Source organism: Leopardus geoffroyi, chromosome B1 (genome assembly GCF_018350155.1).
Source record: "Leopardus geoffroyi isolate Oge1 chromosome B1, O.geoffroyi_Oge1_pat1.0, whole genome shotgun sequence".
Classification (NCBI taxonomy): Eukaryota; Metazoa; Chordata; class Mammalia; order Carnivora; family Felidae; genus Leopardus; species Leopardus geoffroyi.
In genome coordinates this window covers 71,830,581-71,845,687 of record NC_059327.1, presented here as the reverse complement: position 1 = coordinate 71,845,687, position 15,107 = coordinate 71,830,581, and the positions used below count along the sequence as shown (strand labels likewise).

Here is a 15,107-nt window from a genome sequence, read left to right as displayed (position 1 = left end):
TGGGTTGGTTATAGGGGAAGAGAAGGTTTCAGATATGGTAGAACCAAAAAAATTCAAATTTATAGCTCTGAACTTTTTGCCTGATACTAAGGCAAAGTTTATTTAAATGCCTTTTTTTAAAAAAAAATTAAATGTCTTTTTTTCCCCTTCTTTGCTTATTCTGACTAATGTCTGCCATGAGGAGAGCATAGTCGACAAGGCTGGGAGAAAATTTTGCAAATGTGGTGAATCTAACATGAGACCAGATTATGTGGTGGGGTTTGGGAGAGATTTAAGAATTGTAGACAACCAAGAACAATGTTTCAGAGTTACTGAATTTGAAGAAGGATCACACGGTAATCATGATTAATTATGAATTCACAACGAAATAGCAAAATGACGTTTTTAAGTCAGAAAATTGACTCAAAATCAATATCAGAATTTATTTTTCTGTGCTGGGATACACACACACCCAGCAGAACTAAATGCACTGAACCAAGCTGTATCAGAACTCTATTGAGAAGATGGTATATACTGTGCAACCATAAGGTTGCATTTGCAAAGGCGTAGATTGTTTTTAAACCTGTAAACCAGGACAGGAAAACCATCTGTGCGGATATTAACTTCTCAGCAGAAATGTTGGAGGTTTTAACTACTGCTGAAAACGACAGATTTTCCGGAGCAATGCATGGTGGAGAAGATTTGGGGGGCGGAGTGGGGAGCAGATTTTCCTTGAGTTCCCTCCTTTTGTTTTTGTTTTGTTTCTCTTTCTTTGTCCCTGTCCCTTCGTCTCAGTCTCCACACATTAAGTGCTGGGATGGCGATGTGACGGCTGGAGAGGCCAGGACTCGGGTCCCCAGCCCTAGTCTGGGCGTAGTGGGTGGGACTCCCAACACTGAGCTGATTTTCCAAAGCAGGTTTTTTCGAAGCTTTCCGACAGTTTCGCTGCTCTAGATCCCAGGCAAAAAGCCGAGAGCAGCTGGGGAGCCGCCCTAGGCGACCCATACCTGCGGCAGGCTGGGTCGGGGGAGAGGGGGCGGGGAGCGTCACGAGCCTCGGCAGGACCCAGACCCTGAGTGACCTCACCATGGTGCGTTTCAGTCGCTACTTTCTTTTTCAGTCTTTCGGTGCAGAGAAGGGGAGGGATTCTGAAAAGAACTTGAATGCAGTAGGGAAAGGGATTATAAGGGATCCTTCGGGGTCAGCAGAGAGATACGGAGACAGGGAGGGACCACGGCCAGAACCGATTGAGTGTTTGGGAGCAGCGCGGGGAATACGGTTTGCAAGGCACGTCGCGTCCCGCCCAGCCTGTTGAGCAGGTAGACGGGAGTGAGCCCGAGCGTGAGTACCGCGGTCGCCTGTGCGGTAGGTGCACTCGAGCACGGACTGACAGGTGCCGCTGTAGGGTCCCCTCTCCTCTCACCCTCTCTGGTTCCTGACGCCCACTCTCTTTCTGCGTTGGCAGTGGGGATTTGCGAGGCGCGCCCTGGAGCTGCCGGAGATCCCGAAACGCAGCCGCGAGGTCTGGGAAGCCAGCGAGTAAGTGGTCTTTGCGTGCCCACGAGGGTCGGGGCTCCCCAGAGGGGAAGGCCATCTGCCGGGGCTCCAGGGCTGGGTTCATCCCCCTTCTCCTCCCTGGGGAGACTTCCATGCGCTCCCAGCTGCTCAGCCCCCGGGGGCCGGGGCGCGGTTCCCACGCTGGGGAGGAGCGAGGGAGCAGAGGAGACGGCGCCCGGGGGCCCGGCTCAGGGCCCGGGGGAGCTGCGGGGCCAGAGGGAAGAGGACTGAGGGGGTAGGCGCCGGGCCGCGCAGCGCCAGCGGCCGGGCTCGCACGGCCGGGGCGTGAGAACGCGCGGGGCGCGCTGGGGCCGCTGCTCTCCCACGGCCGGGGCGCCCGGGCCTCCGGCGCACGCGAGGTTCAGCTGCGGCAGAGCAAAGGGCGGCGGGGACCTCAGAGCCGGCCGGGGCTCGAGGCCGCGCCCCGGCTTTACCGCAACTTCACCCCGCCGGCTGCTGCGTGGGCGAGCCAATCGCCCTTCTGGAGAGCAAACCGCGAACGACTGCTGAATTGATTAGACAAAGCATCCAGCAAACTTCCAGCCGGGCTGCTCGGGGCTCGACCGAAGAGTAAGTGTGTGCGTGTGCGTGTGCGTGTGCCCGCGCGCGCGCGTGCTCGCGGTCTAATTTGGCAGTCTAATTTCTGTTTTCATTGTGACCGCCGCGCTTCGGGGTAATGGTAAGCAGGGGATCACAGCAGCCTCTGCGCGTCGGGTCTGTGGCTGCAGCCTGTAGTGGTGAGCTGAGCAGCTTCGCTGTGGCGGTCGGTCGTGCGAGGGGCTGCGGTGCATCGTGATCATGTGATTCAAGCTATGGATTTCGTGCGTCTTTCTTTTGCTCGCTTATTTTCATATGGTTCTTCCTTCATTTTGCACTTGATAAAACAGTTTGTGTCTTCTGAAATAAACCACAGTGAACCTCTCACTTAATGGTAACTGGTCAAAGGCACCTTGGTTTACAATATATTGAAAATCCGTCTGAGTTTTAAATAGAAGAGGAGCTCTCTCTCTCTCTAGATATCTATATACATATGGGTTTTTTTGAGCTTTTGTTTTGTATCAGTAGTGATTTTTTTCAGGCTCAGCCCTCCATTGTGATATCATTAAAGGTCTACCTACTAACTTGAACTAGTCTTGGTGGGAACGTCATTAACCCTCTGGTGACAGATACATAAACGTTGAAGCACTTAATGGTGGAGATTTTCATATCTTGGTTCATAGTGCAGAAGTAATCTGTTGCTTTTCCGAAAATGGCTATGTTTTCTTTTCAAGAGGGGTCATTTCAGGTGCTATGTTATGAAGAGTGGTAAAAATCAAGAGCAACAAAAATATCTCAACAGTATGAAAATCTAAAATTTCCAAGTAAACTTTAATTTGTCAAAAAGCCATATAAACTCTATTGCTTTTTTTGTGAGATGGTCTGTGTTCTGTTTAGTTATTAACCAACTCAAGTCTGTATATCTGCTTCAAAGGGTTATGCAGCCCCTGATACTGTATTTAAACATTTGAGTCGCTCTATTTTTAGGTGGTAGTCCAGAGGGATCTCTGACTCAACAGAAAAATAAGAACTACAAGGTTAAAATATATAAGCTTTACTTCTTGTCACAACAATAGGCTTTCTGCAGAAAGACTGCAGACATAAACTAGGAAAATTCTAGAATAATTAGCGTTGTAATATTTAAACATTTCATATAACACTTGCATGTTTTTAAATGTATCAGGCAACTTAGGTTGGTGAAGTTTGTTTAGTAGAAATTTGTGATGAATAGATAGGTACATTCCGTTTCTTCTTGTACTGGGAGATCTCCTTCTAGTGTATGACATAGAAAATAAAAATTATATTTTTCTCTATCTGGAACCCAACAAAAAGATAAAGTACTTCTACATGGTGTGGTGTTTCAAAGTATATGAATATAAATAATCTCTTAAAGGCCCTTCCAGGTATAATATATCTAAGATAGTTTTCTGTCATTTAGAGAATGTGAAAGAAACTGTAAAGGTATTTGACTTCTATCTGGCAACACCAAAGGGGAAAGAAATGTGGTAAACTTCAAAGCCTTAGTCCTTATATCTCTTATAACTATGGTTTATGAAACAATTTTGTTCTAAGGTGTCATTTTGAAAAACTGCTTTAATTAATATTGCACTGAAAGCTAAAGAAGTGATAAAATTAAACCATTATCATATGATTATGAATATGTCAATAAGATATTTTTGTGCCTAAATGTTAGCTGTTTGGTTGCAGACATTTTTCAAACAAAAAAGCCTAAAATCTTTAGTTAATATCATTTTTTTAAATAAATTAAGATTAGATAACCTTGAATTTTGTCAGAAACCATGTCAGGGAAATTAAATCTTATATTTACATTTATACATTACATTTGCTAACAATTCATAATGACTCTAGAGGGGATAATACTGATTTTTTTTTTACAAGTTAGTTTAAAACAATATAGATACCCAAAATGTCTGTAGTTAGTATTTTTTCAAAAATAGAAAAAAATTCAAATTAGCCTTAATGAATTTTTCCAGGTAAAGAGAAGTGGAAAGCTAAAGCAGTATTTGAATAAACCAAAAAGCATGTTATTGATGGGAAAGTATTTTGGAGGAAATTAGTTATTCAGAATATTTTCTATATGTCACATTTGCCAGGAAGTTGCTTAGCTTTTCTCTTTCATTTGCTAGGATATATAACTTTTATGGCACTAATGTTTACACCATTTGATTATAAATATTCATCCAAGCAACTGTTCTTAAACAACACTACTTACTATTTGTCTGCATATTTGCAGAAAGATATTTTCTTTGTAAAATATTAATAATTGCAATAGTTTTTAGTCTCTAGAACATCTAGATTTATTCAATAAGTATTTATTAGGTGTTTATCCAATAAGTTTGTTTTGAGTATCTCTATCTTGACCTGATACAATAAGAACTTTGGGCAACTTTTAGGACTTTCTATGAACAAATTTAGTTGTTCATAGGCTAGTTGACTTATTTGGGGTTGGGATAAGTTTTTGGCTATCCTGAATCATATTTGCTTATTTTATTTCTTTCAAACAGTTTGGAAGCGTCTGACCTATTTCATATTTTTTTTTCTCTTTCCTGGGTTCAGGCCAACAGATTTTATCTTCCTATAGCCATGAGGGTTATTGAGTATGAATAGTTATTTGCAAGGAGTGAAGATAGGCCAGCTCCTTCCTCAGCCTACAGTAGAAGAGAACGATTATCTTATAAAATCTGAGGGTCTCTGGTCATGATTCCCCCTTGCTACAAAATTGTGATTTTAACTGCTTGTAGTTACTCATGTCAATGACCTGAAATGCTTTCTGGCAATTCATACTTTTTTGTAAAATGTACTCTCCCTTTCAGAAAATCAAAGGCAGATCAAATTAATTAACTCACAGACCACCTCCTCCTACTCACTGTAGTAGGAATTAGCAAGAAGCCAACAGAAGACGATGGCTTTGAGAGGGAGCACCCTGGGGAAAGGAAGTTGGGCGAAGAAAAACTTCTTAATCCTGAAATTTTTTCCAGGTCTGACCTGTCTACATATATATCTCCTTTGTCTGCACCACACTGCATTAAAAATTCCTGTTAAGATGTCTGTATTGCCTACCAAACTCCCATCTCTTTCAGGATATTCAACCGTTGGATCCACAGTGCCTGGTACATAGTAGGTGTCTAATAAGATTAATTATGTTGTCTTTGTAATGATTGAATTAAGGTTTTTTTATGTCTTGATGCTATAAGTTATTTTGTTTAAGAATATAATTTGAAAAAAATATATATTTGTTTTCCACTGACCTTCTGTGGAATATTATGGTCTTCATTATCCAGAGACACTTCTGTGCTTTTCTCTCATGGCATGCAGTCTGTTCAGAACTGTGTGTAAACTGTTACTTCTTTTATCATCATCCAGTTACCCTTTATCTTTTTTTTTTTTTTAAGTTTATTTATTTTTGAGAGAGAGAGACAGAAAGCAGGGGAGGGGCAGAGACAGAGGGAGACAGAGAATCAATCCCAAGCAGGCTCTGTGCTGTCAGCCCAGACCCCAACATGGGGCTCAAACCCACAGACTGTGAGATCATGACCTGAGCTGAAACCAAGTGTCAGACACTTAACTGTGTGAGCCACCCAGGTGCCTCTACCCTCTATCTTTTTAAATTTACATCCTTCACTCATGTTACCCTCGCCCCATTACCGGTGCTTTTTGATATCCTGAACATTCTCCTTTCCTCAGGAAATCTAAAATAATGAAGGGTTTTCATCAGCTGTCATTGTCCAGAAACTCATTCAACATCTACGCATCTGGCTTTCACAGCACCTTGGCCTGTTCTACTTCTGCTGGTCTCCTGGAGTTTGCTAGTATTTACCCATCTGGGTCTTCTCGTCACTCAGGATTGCCCCAGCTGAACAGAAAGCTAAGAATTTCATGTCCTTTCTTCCACAGCCTCTTATCCTTCTGATCCTTCCACTCACGCACAACTACCCAACATCCTTCTCTCCCGTTATTGTTCATTGGCCACGCCCAATTTGCTCATGTTTTCCTCTCTTTATTCACCACACTCATCTTGGACAATGTCAACTCTGCTGCAGACTTCAGATCTCTAGCCACTGTACCTACCGGAATCTGGTTCGTTCTGACTTCAGCTTAAGGGATGATTAACAGTGCTAGGAAGTTCTTTTATCCTCTCTTGGATAATTCCGTATCAAATTCTCCTTTGTGCTTGTTCTCGATGTTTCCAGGTTTTCCAGCCCACCCACATTATCTTGATTTTTTTCATTCTTAGTGGATGACCTTATGTCCAGATTCACAGAGAATATTAAGATCAGTCTAGGCAAACTATTTGTCATGAATTATCTGGAACTTAGGAGGCATTTCTTTATTTGACCCATGCTAAGCATAAGAACTATTTTATTTTTGTTTTATTTTTAATTTTTTAATGTTTCTATTTATTTTTGAGAGAGAGAGAGAGAGAGAGGAAGAGAGAGAGACAGAGCATGAGCAGGGGAGGGGCAGAGAGAGAGGGAGACACAGACTCTGAAGCAGGCTCCAGGCTCTGAGCTGTCAGCACAGAGCCCAGTGCGGGGCTCAAACTCGTGAACCGTAAGATCATGACCTGAGCCGAAGTCAGACACTTAACTGACTGAGCCACCCAGGTGCCCCAAGAATTCTTTTCTTGTGTTGAATGAAACTATTTAACACTGCAATATTCGTATCCTGATTTTTACCTCTTAGAGCACTTATACAAAATGCTTTTTTATATGACAACTCCTGTGTCTCTATGGTAATATCTGGTTCATTCAACTCATCCTTAATTGACACGGTTTGTAAGTCTTGTCATCAGGGAATTTCTCTTTTGGATGCATTGGTGTTTTTCTTAAAATGTGGTGCCCGGAGCTGAACATGGATGAGTGGATGGATATCATTGGATATATCCAATTATCTCCTCTGGATACCATATAGTAAATCATCCTAAAAATCGAATCTGTTTTTCCCCCACTTTTTTTTTACATCCACACTGTACTGTTTAATTATACATCCTTTTATCCATACTCTTCTGAAGATACACTTCTCCTCAGTTATACATTTGGCCACTTAAGTTGGGACTTTTAAAGATGCTGCAATTAAATTTAATTTTTACCGTAGTTAGCCTGTTGTTCCAGAAGGTCAAGGTATTTTTGGAGTCTGATTCCTTGATGAAGATTAGCCATTCTTCCCAGTTCAGAGGCCGTAACAGATTTGATTATGATACAGTTAATGTCTTCATCCAAGTAACTGTTGAAAATGCTAACTGGAAGGACATCTGTCATCATCCTAGATACCTTCCTCTTCTTTCCATGAGTCCATGAGTTAGTAGTCCTCTTTACATGGATGTCCAACCAGTTACATCATCAAGTAACTCTCTTTCTTTGGAGTTTGCATTCCTTCGTGTGGCCCAGGAGTGACAGGTGATAGACTTGGTCAAACTTCTTTCTAAAATGCATTTCCACTTTCTGCAGAATAGATCCTAAGTACCCTTATTAAGAACAAAAGGAAGGGGCGCCTGGGTGGCTCAGTCGGTCGGTTAAGCGTCCGACTTCGGCTCAGGTCATGATCTCACGGTCCGTGAGTTCGAGCCCCACATCGGGCTCTGTGCTGACAGCTCAGAGCCGGGAGCCTGTTTCCGATTCTGTGTCTCCCTCTCTCTCTGACCCTCCCCCATTCATGCTCTGTCTCTCTCTGTCTCAAAAATAAATAAACATTAAAAAAAAAAAAAAGGAAATCATACTAGATCAATTTAGAATGATATGCTCCTTGCGACACTTCACTAGTTTGTAGGTAACAACACCTCACATTTTGAGTTGCCATACCATACCGTAGATTTAAGAATCTCTTGGGAATCGTGCCTGGAATGAAATGTCAAGCTCTCTAGGCTGCAGTTGGTGGAATTCACCTTCTCTTTTTTGAAAATTGAGACAATGACTGGATTCTTTGTTCTCTATCAACACTTTTCTTCATTGTAATATTTTTAAAGGTGATTTTAACTCTCCCCTTCTTTCATCCGCAAATGCTTTTGGTACGTTGTAATGCGGTTTCTTCAAATGAATGGATTTAAATTCATTTAGAATATTTACCATCATTCCATATCTTGAACCTTAAATTTGTTATTTTGATTTTGGTCTTACTTTTGCCAGTACGAAAATTATTTTCTTGAGGAATGGGGATGAAATGAAAGTAGAGTAATTCTGCTGGACCAGTCATGTGCCATCATTTGAATTTTCTCACATCCCCCCCAGTCTTTGAACTCCTCATACACCTAATGCAAATGCCATCATCTCCACTTGATCTGGTAATAATAAAGAATTGAAAGAACTTTTTTTTTTTGAATTTGTAATTTTTGGAAGCTTTGGCTTATCTTATGTATTAACGATACTCTTCTCAGAGGCTCAGTCCCTTTTTTGTACTTCTCACAATAAAGTTTATTATGGATTATGGTTGTCACTGTGGGACATACAAGCACAGTTTATGACACAGCCCCCGACTTGAGGGAATTTAAAGTCTGCGCGTAGAGATAACAGAACCCAGAAATAGTCTCAGAATTACACACGTCAGCACTTAACAATGAGCTTAATATTTGTGGTGCCTTTTTTTTTTTTTAATTTTTTTTTTCAACGTTTATTTATTTTTGGGACAGAGAGAGACAGAGCATGAACGGGGGAGGGGCAGAGAGAGAGGGAGACACAGAATCGGAAACAGGCTCCAGGCTCTGAGCCATCAGCCCAGAGCCCGACGCGGGGCTCGAACTCACGGACCGCGAGATCGTGACCTGGCTGAAGTCGGACGCTTAACCGACTGCGCCACCCAGGCGCCCCTGTGGTGCCTTTTTAATAAGTTCTGAAGAACTTGAAAGAGAAAGCGCTTTGCAGGATGGAAACATTGAAGGCTTTCTAGAGAGGATCTGGCTCTTAGCTGAGATTTTAAAAGAGGACCCGTAGGACTTAAATATAGAGAAGCGTGGGAAGAGTGTTCTGGGCAGAGGAAAAGAGAGGCGCGGTGCCGGAAGCAGGTGAGGGGGATGAGTGCGGGGTGCAGGTGTGCGTGCGGGTCCACGTCCACGTGGAACCGGGGTGTGAAGGGGGAAAGGGCACACCGAGACTTCTCAAGCACAACTTGGCAGTATTCCTTTGTGGAAAACCCTTCTACTCCTCCCTCCGCTTCTAGATCCCTTTTCCCTCTGCTCGGTTATCCAGAGGCCCATACCTACTCATCCTTCAAACCTCAAACTAGGCTCTACTTTCTCAGAAACTTTCCCCGACCTTCTGAGTCTCCGTGGAGTGTTTTGTTATGTTTTCCTTCAAGGCCCTGCACTTGCCCGTCGTATGATTGTATTGTCCTGTAATTGCTTGCCGAATTGTCCGTTTTCACCATTACACTCCTTCCTGTTCGGTGGCCAGAGGCGCCATTGCTGTTCAGTTCTCATTCTGTTCACAGACACCTAATAGAAGTGTCCCATGGATCATAAGCACTCAGTAAAAATGTGTGATGTGAGAGGGGCCTGCTTGGAGGGATGAGGCTATGCGGGGACTTATTTATAAAAAGATTTAAGGTAGAGAGAGGTTACATTACAAAAGGCCAGGATGTCAGGCAGAGTTTTCACTTTATTAGGTAATGTAGAACCATTTTGTTTTTTGAGTCTGGGGACAGGATACGGCATATTCCTGACTTTTAATTAGACCTTCATAAATCAATTCAAACTATTCAAAGCTTGATATGCATTTCTGGCTTTAACGAGGGATTATTTGGCTCCTTACCTTGCATCAGGTGTTTCCATCTGTGAGGTCGGGAAACCCTGTGACTTTAATGCCGTGTGTTTTATTAGAGAAGTTTTGTTATTTTACTAGTCTAATTTTGTTTGTAGGAACTGAAATTATTAGCTGCTAATTGTGCTCAATTTTCAATCATTTTGCAGCTTCAGATACTTACTATTATAAGTAGTCAAATGTTCTTTGGTTTATATTGTTAACACACAGGACAAGGGATTTCAGTGTTCCACTGACATAATATAAACATTTAAGTTGTGTATTTGTGAACCTAGAGTTTAATTGATATAGCACAATGGGCGATTACAACTGTAGCATGGAAGAGATTTGGGTAAACACATTAACATTGTCAGTACTTGAAATGTAGTATTTAAAACAAGATATTCTTACACCAGATTAACATTCATTTGTAAATGTGATTAGCAAAGGCACTTTTCTCAGTGAAGATTCTTTGGGTAAAATTCCATTTTTTAAATGTTTTAAAATATTCACAGTCACTAATTGTAAGTAACATTCGTCTTTCTCCACTTCTACCCCAAATAATAATTTAATATGCCATGCATCTATTTCTGGTTCTTTTTTTTTGTAGTGACTGATTTACAAGTAATTCTTAAGCTCATGTTGTGTTGTCTTATGCTTAAAAACATGTATATCAGCAATAGTATATAGAAAAGTTGTGATATTTCTTGCTAGAATCTGTTCCTTGGGTTAGATACTAAATTATACCCCGTAGAATTTGCTATCTTTCCCCCTCTCTTTCTTCCCCATCCTTGGAAGCTATAAGAATTTATCTTGACTTAGACTGGGTTACCACGTGCAACTCACCTGATGGCTTGGCCAAGGGCAAGAAGGTTGTGTAAGAGGTATGTATATAAGGGGTATCATAAGACCATCTACCACAAAAGTTTTTCTTCCACTTGTCCGATACTAGGGACAACTCCTTTGGATCGATGTAGTCCTTTGGATTTTATTTCTAAGAACCCTAGAATAACTTTGTTACTCAGAAGAGGAGTATAAACTTGTTTGCCCAATACCAAAAGTCACATTTATTATGTTGCCTTCTACCGTCAATCAAGAGCATGGTTTCGTTGATGTAGACGTTTAAATATAAGAGAAAAAGAAAATTGAAAGATGTAGCATGCATGACATAAATAAGAAAGGCAGATACAAGTAGGGTACATTGGGTGGCAATATGGTGCTCAAACAGGAAGAGTAAGGTTAAAAAAAGTAAAGAAGGTCCTGAAAAGAGTTGTTTCTTCACACTTTTGTTTCCTGTCCAAACTGGGGGCGGTTAGAACATCTCCCTCACCAGCATGTTGTGGCCTTGGTTATCTACACAAATCAAACCAGAGTAATATTGGTTGAGTTATTTTTATCTTAACATTGGATCTGTTTCAGTACATAGTGGAAATGGGTAGTTGTATGTTGTCTTAGTCTATTTTACACACAGTGAAATGGTACTTGGCTATGTTTCTTTACATTAACTGTCCTCGATAAATAGTCATTGGTCATTGTATGAGTATTAAGAATTTGCTGCATGCCACGTGTTAAAAGCCATTGTAAGTGATGTAAAAACATGCAGTGTTCATAATTTCAAGCAGGTATTCTGAAAGCCTTACTTTTCTGTCTAACTCTGCTGTTCAGTGTTTGATTATTCTCTTACTTGAATTCTGTGTTATAGCCATATTGTCTTTGCTGTAACTGGACACCAAACTCTTTTTTTGTTTCTGTCTTTGTCTTTTGAACGTATTTTTCTACTCCTTGGAATACCTTTCTTGTTTTCTGTGCCTTATTATTTCTTACTTATTCTAGAAGACTCAACTCTTTTTTTTTTTTTTTTTTGACAAAGCATTTACGAATGTACCATGTCAGATTTAGATGCAGATTTTCTGGGTCCCCATCACTTGTCACATGAGATCACCCTTTAATTGAATTTGTGTGTTTTTATTCTGTCCACACCCCAATCCCTACATGACACATTCCTTAAGGATCTAGTGGTGTTTTGTTTTTGTTTCGAATTCTTGAAACCTCATGTCTTAGAATGCAATGATAGAGGTGCTTAATAAATATTTCTAGGATATATGAACACATAAATGAATGGTTGGATGGATGAATGGATACATTGAGGGATTCTAGTAGAAGAAAGAGTAAAGATTTTAAGAGAAGATGAGGTAATTATAAAGAATTACCCTGGAGAAAACATGTTGCTTTAGAGTCTAGAGCCATGCATAGACTTTGAAGAGGAAAGACATTGTCTTGTCCAGTATCACAGGGAAGGATCCACTGGATATAGAATTAGTGTCACGTTAAGGTACAGCCTGTGGAAGAGTAAAGTGGTGTCACCCAACAGATTTGTGAGATATAAACCGAAAGTATATTATTTGTAAGCACTAACTGTGCATTTGGTATAAGAACCCACAATAATTATATAATTGTCTGAAATAAAAAATAATATTTTCTTAATATTAAAACAAAATATATAATTTATTATATTAAAACATATTAAAATATATTAAAATATAAAACAAAATCAGGTTTTTTGAAGTATATGAAAAAATTCCAGCCTTACTCTGGTACACAGTTGAAAAGGGAGGAGTGATTTAATAGTGTTTTCAGATAATTGTGGGGGGAGCCTGAGTGGCTCAGTCAGTTAAGCATCCAACTTTGGCTCAGGTCATGATCTCACAGTGTGTGAGTTCAAGCCCCACATCTGCGCTGACAGCTCAGAGCCTGGAGCCTGCTTCAGATGCTGTGTCTCCCTCTCTCTCTACTCCTTCCCTGTTCATGCTCTCTCTCCCTCTCTCAAAAAATAAATCAAGATTTAAAAAAATTTTTTTTAAAGATAATTGTAGATTTTTCTGGTGTAAAACATTTCAAAATTTGAAATGATCGTAACTTAAAGGTTACTTGCAATATGGGACATGAAACCACTAAAATCTGTGTTCTGTGAACGGATCCTTTATTAATATATGATTTTGTAACATCGTGGTCATTGGAAAATACGGGTTCACTGAGCTTTTCAGATCTTCCAAATGTTGACACCCTTTGCATTTTATCAAAAAACCACATTTGTTAATATCGCCGTGGCTATCATCTGGAAAGAGTTTTAAGTATTGGGAGGATGTCAAGTCCGCCGTGGCAGGCGTAGATGGTACAGCTGTGGCCTGAGAAAGTCTTCCAGTGTCATCTTTTCAAGCCAAGAGTGCATCCTTAAATATATGAAAGATACAAACACATTTCCCTTTAAATTGAAATAAATATTATCAACTTCTAAACTAACAGCTGAGTGAAAATTTAAAATTTAGAAAACTTTAACATAATTTAATATTACTACGAAACAAAACAGCAGAGTTTAGTTGCTTTTTGTGTATACATGTAGGTGTAAGGAAGACTCGGGAATTTTAAAATAATAACACTGCACAATGATGAGGTTGCAGAGATAATAGCGAGTCTAACCAGTGATTGCTGAGAAGAGCACAGTGCAAGTTCTAAGAACAAACTGAGTTAATCCCTGAACACACATATATTTGTACACTAAATCCGCTACCTTAGAGAGTTCTTCACAAGCACACATTCCATTAGCTGGGAGAATGAGGACATTGTTAGATGTTGCATAGTTTGTGGAAAGCTGCACTGTGTGCCTTTGAGAGAATGAGAATGAAAAGCACACGTAATACCTCAGTACTGTAATGAAAACAGCTCCGATCTTGCACACCCTTCAAAGGGTCTCGGGGGCATCCCCAAGAAGTTACAGACAACACTTTGAGAACTAGTGTGCTGCTGCCTTAGATCAACCAAGCCTTGAACAATGTAGCAGAGAGGTGCCAGACTAATTTTGTACCTAATTTCAGAAAATAGGAGTCAACATTTTATTAAGCACATACTATATTCTAAGCACTGTTAAAACTGAATTAAAATGAAAACTTTACCGAGCCCCTTGAGAAATGTCCTACCTTATCACTTAATGTCCAGGTGATGAAATGGAGTCAAGAGCGGAAAAGTAATTTGCCTTAATGTCATACCTTCAGTTAGTGGTGGAACCAGTGTTTGTAGCTAAGCAGCGTCCATCCTCTTAAATACTATGCTTAACCATCTTTCCTGGATATATATAAGTTTTTCTGGTGGTTTGTAAATGATTTTGCATATGATCAATAGCATATTTGCTTTTACAGGGTCAAATGAGACTCTAGAGTTAGGTTTCAAAGACCTGTGAACTTCCAAATTAATGCATGAAACAGAAAATTAATGCATTTGAAAGAATTTTGATAGAAGTTCAGTCAAATTAAAATAAAGTATCTTTAAGTTTTCCATCAGTCTAAAGTTATGATTGCAATAGTCAGGCAACTCTTTTCTTCACATATATTAACTCTTGAAGAATATTTTGTTGGATGTATAATTTAAGGGAAACAGGTTTGTTTTTTGTTTGTTTCCTTTCCTCAGTCCTTAATTTTTTTGTTTCATTATTTGCTAGTTTCCATGATTCTTTCACTGTTTTTTTTTTCTTTTTATCTTTGAATTACGGAAGTTTGGTAACAATATGCTTAGGTGTGATTTTCTTTGTATTTATCGTGCATGAGGATTTGCTGAACTTCTTGGATCTGTGAGTTAGTGCTTTATCAAACATGGACTATTTCTAGCCATTTCAAATATTTCTTCTTGTATCCCCACTCTCTCCACTGCCTGCCCCCCCCCCCCGGGAGTCTAAATACATGTATGGCAGACCTTTTGACATTGTTCTATAGATGTCAGGTGCTCTTCTGTATTTTTGCTGTTTATTCCGTTCCTTTGTGATTCTGTTGGAGTTGCTTCTATCAACCTGACTTCAAGTCCACTGATCCTCTCTTCTGATGTTAAGCCAATTAAATGGAATTCTTTGTTGCAGATTGTGTATTTTTCATTTTTAGCACATTTCCAATTATTTCATTTTCTTTGCTTTCTGTTTCTCAGTGGATACTCTATTTACTTATGCACACGTGTACATTAAGCTGCAAGTGCAGAAGACTGAGTCATTATAAATTGTGGGGCTTCTCCGGATTCTAATCTGTCATACGGCAGTTAAAAGTTTGATAAACAATTAACCAACTTTTCTTGACCCCTGCCTGGGGGAGATTCTGTAACCTTCCACTGCTTCATCTGGGTTGAAAATAGCCCCTCATCTCTCCTAGACCTTTTATTTACGTACTTATTTATTTAGGAATATAGTTCATTGAGGTGTATCTGAGTCCTTGACTTTAAAAAAAAAAAAAAAAAAACTTAACCAATGTA

The 15,107-nt window shown here is 40.1% G+C and overlaps 1 protein-coding gene across 7 annotated transcripts in view; it reads left to right on the top strand.

Moving 5' to 3' along the window:
* The first annotated feature begins 953 nt into the window (after positions 1-953).
* GUCY1A1 (guanylate cyclase 1 soluble subunit alpha 1) overlaps positions 954-15,107 on the top strand; it is a 61,681-nt gene continuing 47,527 nt past the window's right edge. Inside the window, exons 1-2 of one of the 7 annotated variants that reach the window (XM_045464788.1) lie at positions 954-1,069; positions 1,445-1,518. The gene's annotated coding sequence lies outside the window, so the exon portion shown is untranslated. Of the gene's footprint in view, positions 1,070-1,185; positions 1,345-1,444; positions 1,519-2,006; positions 2,107-2,193; positions 2,274-2,336; positions 2,358-15,107 lie in introns of those variants that run through there. The other 6 variants (XM_045464798.1, XM_045464778.1, XM_045464808.1 and 3 more) reach the window with 6 other exon arrangements.